We start from the raw sequence: 15,221 nt of genomic DNA, 5'->3' as shown, positions 1-15,221 counted from the left end.
GACCAATTTCTACCAAGCTTGGCACAGTTGTAACGGTTCAAATTTTTTATACTCGGACAAAAATCACGCCCACATGCCATATACCGGTAATTTATACACCCCATGAGTACATTAAAGCATCAAGGAACACTTTTTTTCAACATAGTTACTTTAATTTTGTTGTATTGAAAATATTAACCCTTTAGATTTTCAAGAACGTAGTCTCCTCAAGTAGCCGTAAAACAGTATTATAGCAAGTAATTTTTAAGCAAAAAAAAAACCGACTTCAATTCTCATATAAAAATTTAAGATTATCGTTAATCTATTCATGATCTTATTGTGAATCGATAATAAAGCTATTTAACACCAAAATTAATTAATTTATTCCCGAAAAGAATATTTTCGTTTTTACAGCTCAAAACATGATAAAAACATAGCAAGGTAGAACCGTTCTCTCAATTTGTCGGCCATGATTTTTTTTTGAAGTTTGCCAACATTTTAAACTCATATAAAAGTGAAAATAAAAAATAGAAATTGTTCGAAATTGTTGTTGCTTGAGATTGAAAACTGAAAATGTGTGTGTGAGTTTGTGAGTAAATTTAAAAATTAAATTGTTTGGAAATGTCAAGAATTTTAAAAGTGACTCTCAGCGGTTCTACCTCAATATATTTTTTAATGGCTCAAAATAATGAATGAAGAAAAAGTAAGGAAATTTTTGAAAAATCATTGAACAGTAAAATATAAAAGTAAAAGTGAATTATGTTTACGAAGTTAAGTGCCTTTAAATCAAAGTGTTTCACCACAATCTAATGATCGGATTTAAACCAAATTAGAATGGGACCACCTGTGAGGTAACACCTTTCCTTTATAAACTTTCTCAGTATTAGGTGTTTGGCACTGAAGCTATTTAATAATATTGTTGTTGCCCATTTAAATCCAAATAACGTGTGTTACACTGTTTAAGGGAGAAATAAAAACACCTCTCCTGTAAAATTTGCCTTTTGTTGCTTACGATAAAATCTAATAAATGGATCAATATTACGCCGTATTGGTTTTTAGGAGAATTTCGAATATGGGACTCGTAGGAAAACAAAGATAATATCAATATAATAAAACAGGTAATTTTAAGCAAAAAACAAAACCGACTTCAATTCTCATATAAAAATTTAAGATTATCGTTAATTTCTTCATGATCCAATGACCGGACACACCTGTGAGGTTAACACCTTTCCTTTAAAAAAAAAAATAACTATTGAAAACGGGGTCCGAAGAATTGATAACCTTCTCGTTTTTGTGGAGTCGGTTAATAATCTCACATTGAAATTTTCGTTTTTAAATAATATTTCAAACATAAACATGCAAAGAGGTACAAGCAAATGAAATAGTTTTTAAACAATTTCCGATTATTATTATTTATATACAAGAGTATGTATATATTATTTTTCCGATTATTATGGAGAGTTATTGTTTTTTGAGCAAATATTTAATTGGATCTTTATTATTGGACAAAGAATAGACGCAATTATCTAATAGTTTTCGCAGATTTTTATATTTTTATTGCATATTTCTCATATTACTACTGAGATAATTCACTTTTTATAATATTCATTATTTTAGTTGCATAAATTTTTCAATATAGCACTTAGCAAAACAACAAAAACTAAAATATATGTTTGAGTAATATAAGCAATGAGAAATCCGTAAACTTTTATATTTCAAACAATAAATGGTTTATTAATATTTTTGCCATCAACTTGAGTTTGCAAAAAAAAAATATATATATGCATATGTGCATACATACATATACATACGTATGGATATGTATATATTTAGATTGCTTTTCAACCAAAAATCATTATTGTAGGATTTCACATTTGCTTACTATTAGGTTATCTGTTTAAAAACCATTATTCTTCAGTGAATTTTATTGTTGTAAAGTATATAAAATCTAGGTGGGTGCGAAACCACCCCCTGTTATTTTTATGCAGCACATTTACAATACAGCTCTATAACATAGCTTTTTTAATCAAATTTATAGTATATATGACAATTGCAATATGCAAAAAAAATTTCTGTGCAAGCCTATCGGTTAGCCTCTCAAAATTTTGGAATTATATTACAATTTGCTACAACGGATAGAATGTGTTTTCAACAAATACTTCTCATTATTTTATATTCTTTCTTCATTATTTTAGATAAATTTGGAAAATGAGCGAAAACTCACTTGCAAAGGGTACACATACATAATACAGTTGTTTCACAATTAGTTTGCGTACAAAATTGATTTTTAATTTATATTTTATTTACCTTAAGTACATACATATGACTATTGTCCTTGTTTTAATTTAAGGTTAAGTGAAAATTCTTAGGTATGTATGTATATAAAACGAAGACATTTATAGTGTAGCAAATAGCTTTTATTTAGCTGTTTGGAGAAAGATTACTGATTGATTAATGTATCTATATGTGTATAAAGTGCTGTTTCTTCACAACATCATAGTTGAATTAGGCAAATTATTCTAAATATTTTTTTTAAGCTACATATACATTATATTACTTGTAGATAACGAAGACGTGAATGCTAACTTTTGAGAGATACACCCCTCATTTGCTTAGTTCTACGAGTGCATCAAAAAGGTAATGAAAAAGTGTATATGTATTTATTTTATAGAGCATAATCCTCTGTCATAGATCTTTTTAAAACTGGATTGTTACTTATGTGTCGCATTGGAAAATATACCGACATGACTACGGCTATACTTATTATATAATTAAAAACCAATGCATGTACAAATGACTGCATACTCAATACAGCTTTAAATATAGTTCCAATTCGTGTTTTACTTACAATATATGGTAAGAGAATACAAACAAACAAAAATTCCTTGAAAGAAAGTTGTTAAAAACGCATGATGTAATTTAGATTTTATGAAAAAGGTGCAAAAGAAAAGTTATATATATTATATGACTTTATGTGGGTCGATTATGGATGGCAATCGAACTTCAGTCGCGTTGCCAGTGGCTGAAATTGTATTACAGATGGAAAGTGAAAGCGGGCAACTGAGTCAGTATATTGGCAACTGCGTGTATTATTCTGGTTGCCGCGGAAATTTTGATTGAGAAAATGTATTTATTTTTTTTTTTAACTGTTTCTAAGTGTAAACTCAAATCTTGGTTGTAAGTACCCCAAAATTCGATATTCTTCACTTAACTATAGTTGCTATTCATAATACAAATTTTTATTTTAGTGGCGTTGCCCAACTGAGGTGGCGTTGATATCCATAAACGACCCACTATTTTAATTAACGCTATTGATAAATTAGTAAAATAAAGTGCACTTTAAAACTGATAATTGGTTTTTTACATTATTTTGATTTTGATTATGCCGTTGCAGTTTTGCTTATTTTTTTAAACTGAATACAATGCTCTTTATCTTCCAATCAAAAACATTTTCCGTAGCTGAGCAAAACTGATAAAACACTGAGATCGTTAAACTTAACCATATTTTCTAAGGAAATAGAATTTCATATAAAAATTATACAATCTGGTTTGGCTTGACCCAAAGTTGCAAATCAGTTGAAAATTAATAACATTTCTCGCCGAATTCGGAGAACGTTTATCAGCTTGAGAAATTCAACAATAAATATCATTAAAATGTGTGTATTACTAATTTTTTAAAAGATGTTCAATTTGATCGGAATATCTCAAAGCAAAGAATTAAAATTTGCTTCCATCGATTCACTTGCGAAATTTAGTTCCATGATGTTCCTAAAATACGAAATTGGATATCGTAAAAAATTGCATATTGAAAATTTTCGATTTGAAAATTTCAAATGCTAAAAAGTGAGTTTAGTTAAGCCGTTCCACAACTGTTGGAACATTCCATTCAAACAACTTCAGTGTCTCATCGTTCCATCCCAGAAATTTGCAACATAAAAATATATGCTAATGGAAAGAAATTATCTGTTTTGACAACCAAGCAAACTAAAATAAAATTCTTGTTCAAATTTAAGCTTAAGAATAATAATGTAGGTAATTAAACAAATATTATTTTATTTTAGAAATTAGAGCTGTAACAACAAACGCATTCAGTTAACAACAATAAATATGTATATCCCGATGGGGTTACTGGTGATATCTAAAAGAAATAAATTGTCTAAGCGTTAGTTCCCAGATTTAGCAAGGCAATTTCATTGCCTCGTTAAATATTGCTTCCACGCAATAAAATTAACTTACAGTTAAATAAACATTAACATAAATGTTAAAAATTCAAAAACTCAGTGTTAATAATTGTTTATCATTTTTTACTTAAAACTATTAAATAAATGTTTATAGAACAAACGAAGAGTAACTTAGAAGAACCAATTCGAATAAGGCAAGAGAGAAGATAGTGAATTTTTGGCTGCCGCTGCAGCTGCTGCAGCTGCTTGTGCCGCACGGGTACTGCTGCTGGGTGTACCCGCAAAATTGCTCCCCCCCTGCCCCACCGCCACGTCCCCGCTGCTGTTGTTGTTGCTGTGCCTGCTGATGTACCGCAGCGGCTGCTGCACTGCTCGCCGCAACACTGGTCAGTAGTTGTGCAAATTCCTGTTGCATCTGCAAGCGCTGCTGTAATAGCTCAAAGTGATTGCGTGGCTTGTTGTAGATGAATTTACTGGCCGTCTTTATTAGGGCCTGTGTCTGCGGTGGAGTAGGAAGTGTGTTACGTCCTGACGTTGATCCAACACCCGTCTGCTGACTACCACCGCTGCCACCAAAAGTGCTCAATGATGCGGCGGCGGCTGCATTTGCTAGAGTCGCTGCTGCAACGGCAGCTGCCGCTGCTTGATGTTGTGTCTGAGGTGGTGGTAAATTTAGTAGAGATTGTAAGTCGGTCGCTCGAGCTGCTGCAGTCGCTGTTGGTGGCAGCTGTGTTTTACGATTGAGCTGTTGCTGGATCTGTTGCTGTTGGCGGTTACTGTTATTGCGCTGACTGCTGTTGTTGCTGTTGGTGTTATGTTTGTTGTTATTGTTAGTGTTGTTGTTGCTCGTTTTACGGCTACCACTACCACCGCCATTCAAATGCATCAACGTCAATTCGGTGCTGTTATGGGAGTTGAAACTGATACTGGTGGTGGTTGTGGTGGTGGTGGTGGTGGTGGTGGTGGTGGTGGTTGTGGTGTTCTTGTTCTTGTTCTTGTTCTTGTTGGTGGTGTTGGAACTGAACAGGGAGGGTTGTGTCGGTGTTGTTGTAAGGTTTATTGTTTTGGTGGCGGTGGCATTCATAACAGCAGTTAGTTTCGTTAATAATTACGTTTGTTTTGTTTTATTCGTCTTAAAGCTGACTTGAAGCACACGGTTGCCCAGAGTATACCCATTAAGCGATTGTATGGCGACCACAGCCTCCTCATAGTTAGTCATGGTGACAAAGCCGAAACCTTTGCACTTATTGGTCTGCAGATCGCGTATAACCTACCGTACCGGAAGCAGCGATTAAAATAAATGAACTCTATATAGCAGCCGCATCGACATATTCTAATGGAACTGCAACTCACCTTAACCGACTGTACTGCACCAAATGGACCAAAAAGTTGCCACAACACATTCTCTTCGGTTTCAGGAGCCAAATTATAAACGAAAATGCACCAACCGGAGCCATTAATGGGATTGCCGGGAAGCATTGTGTTAGCTAATAGATCACCAGCCAATGGTGAATAGCGTGAAATCACTGAGCTGTGAACGAAAGATATTGCGAAGCATTATATACGAAAAATAACTTTCAAAAGAAGCTATCTAACATCACTTGCCTATATCGGCTCGCTGCTGAAGGATGTATGGCTGCAGCGGCGGCAGCTGCACCAACAGCCGCGGCGGCAGCAGGAAACCCACGAGCCCGCGCATTCTGCGGTGTTAAGTAAGCGGCCAAAGGCTGTAGCGATTTGTTATTGCTAGGATTATTAGCGAATTTTACAATTATGGGATCGGTGGCATTTTTCGGTATGGTTCCATTTAATTCCTTAATGGCACGATCGGCCTCATGGCGCTGATCAAAGCGTATAAAGCCAACACCCTTTGAGAGTCCTGAGAAGTAAATTCACAAATATTTATTACTTGGGCGAGTACCGTTAAAATAATTTACAACCGTAATCTTATGATTAAAATCGATGGCATTTAGTTTTTTTAGATTTAAATCCCACTCACGCCAATCATGTGAAATTTTAAAATAGCATATGTAAAAAATATTTAATATATCGCTCATTTACTTATGTAAATAGTGTCATAATCCAAAAATTACAAATATTGAGCTAAATAATCAGAAATTACAGTCACCTCTTCTTCTATGTTGTGTCATTCAATAGAATAAAACATGTGTTCATTTTTACAATGGGTTTATACCGTTACTTTAATTCACAAAGGCCATAAACAATAAATTTTAATTTTACAGAATCAAAAAGAATATCAAAACATGTACAGCTTTTTAAAAAGTGGTATGTATGTAACTCCGTTGTTTTTGGTAGCAACACTTTAATTTTTATTTTAATATGTCCTACCAAAATCTGTGAAAAACGCAGTTTCGAAAAAAGTGTTGGTTAGGGCCTTCGAGAATTAAGGTAACGATATGTGAATTCAAAACTATAAAGCCGTTTTTCTCAATTGTTGCTTTTTTGCGATGTGACCCTATTGAAGTAAATGAGCGATATGTGGTCTAATTTTTTGAGTTAGTCACAAACATGTTGCTAGCTTAGAGTGAAAACTTACTAAATATATTTTTACAAATGTTACAATCAAATAAAATACTTCTTATAGCCATTTTCTATAAATTATTTAAAAAGTTGGCATTATTTTTTGCTAAAACCTTTTTAAATTTTCTTGCTTACAATATCAAAATATGAATTTTTACAAATATGGCGTTTGGAGTCAATAGCTTGAGTCGATTTCAAATACTTTTTCTGCGTGCAGAACAAGGAAACAGAAAAAAAACACACGAGTGTAAATGCATAGATACATACAGTATCGGTCATATCTATAGCACGCCATTTCAAAGTGATACTGTGTGCCACTTATGTTTATTTATTTATTTTTAAGAATTTTCAATTAAAATATAGTTCTTTCTCTAACAAAACCCATATAAACCCAAGTTTAACAATTTGTAGAATACTACAAAAAAGTGCAACAAATTTTCATATAAATTTCAAACTTTTTTCTCGGAAGTGTTAGAATTTTTCTGAATACACAGTTTTATAGCCCAATCAATTTTAGTGCAAGTCTCAAGTGGCTAAAGGTAACCGTTGATTTTTTAGAATTTTTTTCGCCAAAGATGTTGCGGTTTTCTTCCATATACAAATAAATTGAGTTTATTCATTATATGGAAGCCAATGCGACAAAAAAAAATTCTAAAAAATTAACGGTAATTAGTAGCCACTTGAAATTTGCACATTATCAGACTAAAATCGCAGGGGCTAAAAAACTGTGTACTCAAAAAAAATTCTAACACTTCCGAGAAAAAAATTTGAAATTTAGGTGAAATTTTGTTGCACTTTTTTGAAGTTTTCTACAAATTGTTAAACTTGGGTATATATGGGGTTTGTCTGAGAATGAACCAAATTTTAATTGAAAATTCTTAAAAATTAATAAATAAATATAATATAAATGGCATACAATATCACTTTGAAATGGCGTGCTATAGATATGACCGATACTGTATGTATATACATATGTACAGTGTATCAAACAAGTGACGAAGCGTTGATTTTTTATACCCGAGCGCACTTGCGCACAAAGGTATTATAATTTTGTTCACATAATGGTTGTTTGTAACAGCCTAAAGGAATCGAGATAGAAATAGGCATACATATATATCAAACTGCTCAAAATGAAAAGATAAACCAGTTAAGCAGTAACCCGAGTGAAAATTGCGATATTTTAACAAAACATGGTATTTCTTTTGAGCTGAGCTAAGTAAACTGCGACCTGGACCAGTATATCAAAAATTTGGTTTGGATTGGAACCCGCAATTTGCCCGTTCACAATGTAGCACAATATTTATACAGTTCTGTTCTAAACGCCTGAGGAACATGAAAAAAAAAGTTTATTTATTATTTATCTATTTATGAAAAATATTATGATTTGTTCGCGGCTTCGCTGATGACCACCTCACGTAGCGCTTGCAACAAACAACAAATTCGCACACTAGGTACTGTACTGTGTGTACATTAAAAATTTAAATGTGCCAAATTTGGCACACCGGGCGTTCTAGTGTTGAGGACGCTAATTTACTAAAAGTTGGTACTCACAATAATCTCTTAGAATTTAGAAAATGGGCGTGGAACTGCCCACTTATGACTATATAAGTTTATCTCATTAAGTCTAGTAGGGCATTCGCACGAGGCGATTTTACAGGCAACAAAAGTTGAAAGTGAAAAGGTTGCTATCCCTATTCAGACGAGGCGATTTTCAATTCAACACGAATTGTTATTTACATTATTTAAAATTAATTTAAATCGCAAAATTTTATCAATTGGCGTAAATTTGGTAAGCCAAGCGTGGGTAGAAGTGCTTTTAGCGAAGCTGAAAGATAAAATAAAAGTAAAAAAGGAAAAAAGAAAAAAGTATGTATAGAGAATGTAAACAAACACAGGGTTGCAAGGAAAAAAAGTTGAACGAGCTCAAAGTTGGCTGGCGACCAACTTTGTTGAAAGCAATTAGTTGAAAGGCCGTTCGGACGAGGCGATTTTTGCTTTCAACTAAAAGTGGCCTGAAAAATCGCCTCGTGCGAAAGCCCTATAACGAAACATATTATCGAAAATATTTGAAATGGGAGTAAAAATCACCGGCGCTTACTTACAACAACAACAACCACGTAACGGTAGTTTTCAGAAAGGTAAAAAAAAGTATATTTAATAGGGATGCCGCGTATATATCGTTCGTCTTAGCCCGAACTTACACTCATTTAGTTCTTAAATATTCAACATTTTGTTCAAGTTAAATTTTTTGTAATTTTTCTATAAAATATTGTCCAAGCTTTAACCAGGGCTCGAATCATAACACCCGTTCACGGATCGAAAACCATACGAAAGAAAATTACTTGATACGTCAGTCGTATAAGCTAAATGGGATGAAGAGTTTTTACGTGACGAGTAATACATTATCGTATGTGACGATTCGTGCCCAGAACTATATAAATCAAAGATTCGTTCCCACTACAGTCAGGTCTATGTAATGGGAACGACCCAGATTTATATCTGGCTAAGGACTGTCACTCCAGCAAAGCTCCCCAAACCCCTTTATACAAAATTTAGAAAAAATCAACAAACTTTTTATTGTGAATCTTTCGACATTTTTGGGTATGCAGGTCTATAGCCTATACAATACAAGATAACAAGTGCAATTTATAAAAGCAAGCCTTGATTTTTTGAAATTTTGTGGCGAACTGTCTTGCGCATTTTATTTCATAAGAAATTCATGCTTATATGGGAAAAAAGTGGCAAGATATGTCACCAAAAAAAAAAAGAAGATATTAAATTAATTATGAAATTTGCACCTCATTATATTGCAATTATAAGGCTATAAAACTACATACCCAAAATGTCATAAAGAATAAAAGATTTAAAATTTTTATGAAATTTTGTTGAATTTTCCTAACTTATACGGTTTTGGTTTAGGCTTGGACAATTTTTCTATAGAAAAAAAAGAAAAAAAATTAAACTTGAGAAATATTGTGAATATTAAAAAAAAAAATCAACACGTGAACACTTGTTTGAGTCACTGTATGTGTGTGTATATTGGCCTGTATGCTACTTTCTTTTATTTAAATCACTAACCTGTGATATTGTCACACAAAATCCTTGAGGTAATTATTTTGCCATATGGACTGAATAGTATTTCGAGATCTGGTTGCGTCATATTCTTGGGAAGACCAGATACATATAGATTTGCACCCTTTATTGATTCTGAGCTAGGACGGGCTATTGACACCTGCAGTGAGGAAACTATATTTTAAAAAGGTGGATACATAACACATTCATCTGGATAACGTGCCTTTATGGTTTTATTTTGCAAACGCAATCCATTGAGCGAGCTTATTGCTTTCTCGGCATCTTCTTGTTTAACATAATTAACAAATCCGTAACCAAGGCTTTGACCTGGGCGAAAGGACAAACAAATGGCAAAATGTTTATAAGTACATACATACATATGTTAATAAAAATGTTCGTTCATTTAACTCACCTGTCACCTTATCTCTTATCAATTTGCAGCTTTCGACTTCTCCGAAGCTAACAAACAATGAGCGTATCTCCTCTTGTGACATGGTTTGCGGCAGGTAATTCACAATCAAATTGGTTTTTGGATCACTTTCCATATTATTGTTAATAGCACTAGCATTGTTATTGTTATTATTGCTGGCATTAGTATTAGCCGCTGATGCGGTACCACTACCAACGCCAGCTCCGGAGCCACCACTACTGCCATTTTGCTGCTGTTGTCCCTCGACCATGTTGTTGCTGTTAGCGCTGGTAGTCATCATTTAGAAACGAAAATATTGTTATTTTGAATATGTGGTTTTCGTTGCAAACAGAATACAAACAAAAACAGCACGGAATATGAGAAAATTTAACAAATTATCTTGGAAGTAAATGTTTAGCAAAGACGTTTAAGTGATTTATATGTGATATAAAAATTTTAGTTTTTAACAATGATTGTCTTCAAAAAAGTAAATATTTGGGTTTTGCTTGCTTTCACCGAATAGACAATAATACTGTTTATTTGTTGCTTAATGTACTTCACTATTTATGAGTTGATATCGTTTCTATTTTTAGACGCAAAAGTGCAGCGCTGAAAATAAATCGAAATTAATGTGATATAAATAAAATAGTTTGATGGCATAACTGAAAACAGATCAACTTTGTAGATGTTATATTCAAGTTGATTTTCTCAAAATTCTAATTTCAATCACTCTGTACTCTGTTTCCAGTTATGCTAAATCGGTAAACTTTTTATTATTTGCCTACCTTAGACGAGGCAAGTTGACACTGCTCGTTCTAACACATAATTTTTATAAATCTGCGAAGGTGGGTTTAGCAAGACTTTAAATTTACAAAAAGTTTTTCTATTTCACTTTTGCTATGTAAAAAACTGTTCGGTTACTACTTAAATATACGTATCCCTCATTTGTTATTAGTATGTTTGTAATATCATTTGAAAATACATTACAGTTTTACATTTGGGAATATTTAATGTCTTACACTTTGTAATTAATTTGTGTATTTTTCTGAAAGTAGAAAATAGAGACGAAAATAAGTTAGTGCGAACTTTTATAAAAATTTAATATTTAAACAATTATGATTTAAAGAAGAATGAATGTAAATTCCAATAGTGAAATAACTACAGTGGCTACACTTTATTGATGAATGAAAACTGGCAGCGATCTTTATAGGCTAAAATATAATTACGCCTAAATATTATCGCATTATTTTGTTTTGTATTGAGTATTTCTTACTAAGTTTCAGTTATAATTCCAAGGTAACCCATTAAAAAATATTTTTCCGGAGAGTACTCCTATTCAAAAATTAAACATCAGCTGGATTGTTAAAATTAGCTCGACTTCTATGGCTATTGGCCACTTCGTTAAGAAAACCGCATCAAAATACAGTTACAATCACTGAAATAGTAGTGCGCAGTTGTGAGATGCATTATGCCCTTGATGTCGCATACTACGCGATATTGGAATCAAGTTTTTTTTTAATTATCATCTTTAGTGTATGATTTGACTCTATGCAAATTTCAAACCGTTCAACAGCTCCGGTTTAATTTTTTTAGAAGTATGCCCTGTTGTGAACGGCATTTAAGGCGAGCAGTGAAATAGTAGCGCATAACAGAAAAAGTCGCAAAATTTAACTTCAATTGCAAATATTTTAGTTTTTGGAATGAAAAGTATGTTTAATGACTTGGTTTGTTATACATTTAGCCGGAATAGACAAAAACGCATTTTTGTAATTTTTAATGGTACGAAGTCTGCATCGAGGTCACGAAAAACATGAAATTACTAAAACCTTATTAAAAAAATGGGGAAAACATATAAAGCAGTGGAAAAAATTGGTGGATGTTCAGCCTCCATAATTCGAAATACGTTAACGTACCAAAATAAACCTGAAAAACGGGGTGGTAAGCAGGAATTATCAATATTAAATATTCGAAGACTCGTCCCACAATGTCAGCTTTAGAAAGTTTGGATAGCCTAAAGTTACCATGTAGTGTTCACACAGTAAAGAGACAGCTCCAAGAACACAAACTTTGTGCTAGAAGTCCACGTAAAGTACCGCTTTTGAAAAAAAATTATGTGATACGCAAACTAGATTTTGCCAAACAACACCTGCGATGGCCTATTCGGAAGCGGAGGAACATTCTGTGGACGGCTGAGTCAAACATTTTTATATACGGTGGTAAAGGCTCGGCAGTTCGTAAGGCGCCCCCCAAATATGGAATATCATTCAATGTACACTGCAAAGACGTTGAAGCATGGAGGCCAGTATTATGGTATGGGGATGTTTTTTTCATATCATGGTGTGGGGCCCAATATTTTGGATAAAAACTATCAAGGACCAGAATAAGTACGTAAAAACCATGAAGGATGTTATGCTTCCATTCGCTAAAGAGGAAATGCCACTCAAATGGGTACCAGAGCAGGATAACGACCCGAAGCATACAAGTAAGCTAGCAAAATTGTGGTCTCGGGACAACGGAATTCAAGTCCTAGAGTGGCCAGCTCAATCTCCTGACCTCAATACTATAGAAAACCTTTAGACCAACCTTAAGAAACCCGTATGGGATCTAAAACTAAAAAATAACCACGAACTATGGGCCGCGCATGGTTGTCAATACCTCAGGAAAGATGTCAACGCCTCGTAGACGCCAAGAGAAATCGTTATGCAGCAGTGATTAAAAACAACGGTCATGCTACCAAATACTAAGTAATTGTGCTAAATTTTAGTATTAATATTAACATTTTAATGCAAATTTAAAACCTTTTGTTATGTACTACTATTTTTCTGCTCGCAGTAGTTTCCATGAAAACACATCTTACATGAACTAATTTTTTTAGTGTTTATGTAAATAAAACTCTTTTGACCCAAAATTTAGTTATGAAATCGTCCTTTAGTTTTTCTATGTAATGAATGCAATTATTATTTTGGTTTTCTAGTAATTTAAAAATATGTTAACCGTAAGTGCACACTAGAGGTGTCAAACTATCGATAGTCACACCATCGATGGTTTTGATAAGTTTTCAGACAAACTATCAATCAATAGCACTATCGATAGCGCTAAATCAGTTAGGTTGCTTTGTTTTTACAGGATCATAGTGAAATAAATATTATCGTATAAAAGTTATGATCATTCAAAATTAAGTAAATGCTTAGCCAAAATACTTCTCTTCTCTTAGAAAGTTCAAAAACAAACACAAGTTATACAAACAAAACAGGCTTTATGATTAACATATGTATGTATTTTGGCCTAAATGCGTGATATTTGAATATGACGTCGGCATCACACTAAAAAATAAAATTTTTAATTCAAATCAAAAGATTCAAATAATTTCAAAATAATTGGTAGAGATGATCGATAGTCGTATAAGAAAAAACTATCAATGAGTATTGATAGTCTAAAAAAAATTGAAACTATCGATAGTGCCATCGATAGTTTGACAACTCTAGTGCACACTACTATTTTAGTGCTCGCAGCTGTACATACATACATATGTACATATGCATTAGGGATGTTGCGAATGTTGAATTTTAGACATCCGCGGATGTCTTACAGCTATCATCCGCATGCGGATGCGAATGCGGATGTCAAGTATTTTTAAGAAACAAATAGGCAAGTAAATTAAGTTATTTAGGTAACTAAATAAAAAAACGGAAAAGTTAGTAATTTTGAATACTATTTATTTTATATACATAGCACTTGAATTTTAAAATTGGAACATTATATTTAATAAAAAGCAATGATAATTGCATCGGGGTTGAAAATGTCCCATGTATTCTTCCGACTTTCATCTTCACTTGAATAATCTAGCATAATGGCGAGATCGTGTTAAAACAGCGCTTACAAGCAAACCAGATGTCAGGTTTTTCTAAAGCTTTTTAAAAAGAATTCATTCATTCATTCTCATTCCTTTGGCTGTTTCAGAATTTGGGGACCCTGTAACGTCATCAACGTTTTTCGATTTAAGTTTTTGTAATTCATTTTTAATACTTTCTTCTGCGACTGGTTTGAAAAAATTTGTGCTTATAGCGAGCTAAATAGGTGGATATGGAAATTAATTATTTTTTTCCAGGAATGAAAACTTTGAAAAAAATCATGTTTTCAAAGTCGTGGCTGCAAACGAATCGGATCAGAATATTGTTATTTAAAAAAAAAAATCACCCTATTTTTTTATAACATTGGAATTATTGGAATCACGGATGATGAGGGTCTCAGATAGTTACGTAATTCTTACCTAATTAAAGGTCAGACATAAAGCTTTCTAATTATTTCAGCATCGATTTTCTTTATAGCCAGACTTTGACCATTTAGAAATTAGTAAAATATACAATGGCAGTTAAAAAAGTAGTTTTAACTGATATTTATTGAGCTAAAAGTTACATCATGTGATACTAATTTTTCTTAACATAATTGTAATCTAATACTACTACGATTTACGATTTTTTCAATCCTAGTTCAAAATATTTTGAAACTGGGATTAAAGTAATCGTAATCCTAGACGCATTTAACTCCACATGTAATTTTATCGCCCTGCTCAGATTTAGATAAGGGGTTTTCATTAGCAAATGCACATACAAATCTACAAATCCCGCGGAGCAACACATTTGCCTTTAGCAAGAGTTTTTTTTTTTGTACTTCACTGGCATCCGGTATCATTTGCGAGTATTTGTTCCGCTGGGTATACTTACTGTCATATGATTGTGACACATAAGCTCTGATCCAGTACTCCATGAACTTACAGGATTTTACACGAACTTGCAGGAAGTTGCAGGAAAAATGTTCCCGTACTCCAAAATCCTCCAAAATCCTGTAAATGAGAGCGTCTTGTTGTGTAGAGAATGAAGTTGCAAGATTTTACCCGAACTTTTTCTTCTGGTAAAATCATGAAAAGTGTCAAGCAATCACTGGTTGACGTTTTTACAGGAAAAATGGTTTTTTTTTTGTTCCCGTACTTTTTGTTGTTACTCACTTTTTACTCTCAATTCAGAGAGTAATTTTGCTGT

At 33.1% G+C, this 15,221-nt stretch overlaps 1 pseudogene; it reads right to left on the bottom strand.

Moving 5' to 3' along the window:
* Nucleotides 1-1,521: 1,521 nt before the first annotated feature.
* Nucleotides 1,522-11,221, bottom strand: LOC118735993 (annotated as a pseudogene).
* Between the last annotated feature and the right edge of the window lie 4,000 nt (nt 11,222-15,221).

This window comes from Rhagoletis pomonella, unplaced genomic scaffold (assembly GCF_013731165.1).
Source record: "Rhagoletis pomonella isolate Grant_MI unplaced genomic scaffold, Rhpom_1.0 Rhpom_scaffold_00003, whole genome shotgun sequence".
Classification (NCBI taxonomy): Eukaryota; Metazoa; Arthropoda; class Insecta; order Diptera; family Tephritidae; genus Rhagoletis; species Rhagoletis pomonella.
Note: the sequence above shows the minus strand (reverse complement) of the source record. Positions and strands in the feature narration are given on the sequence as shown.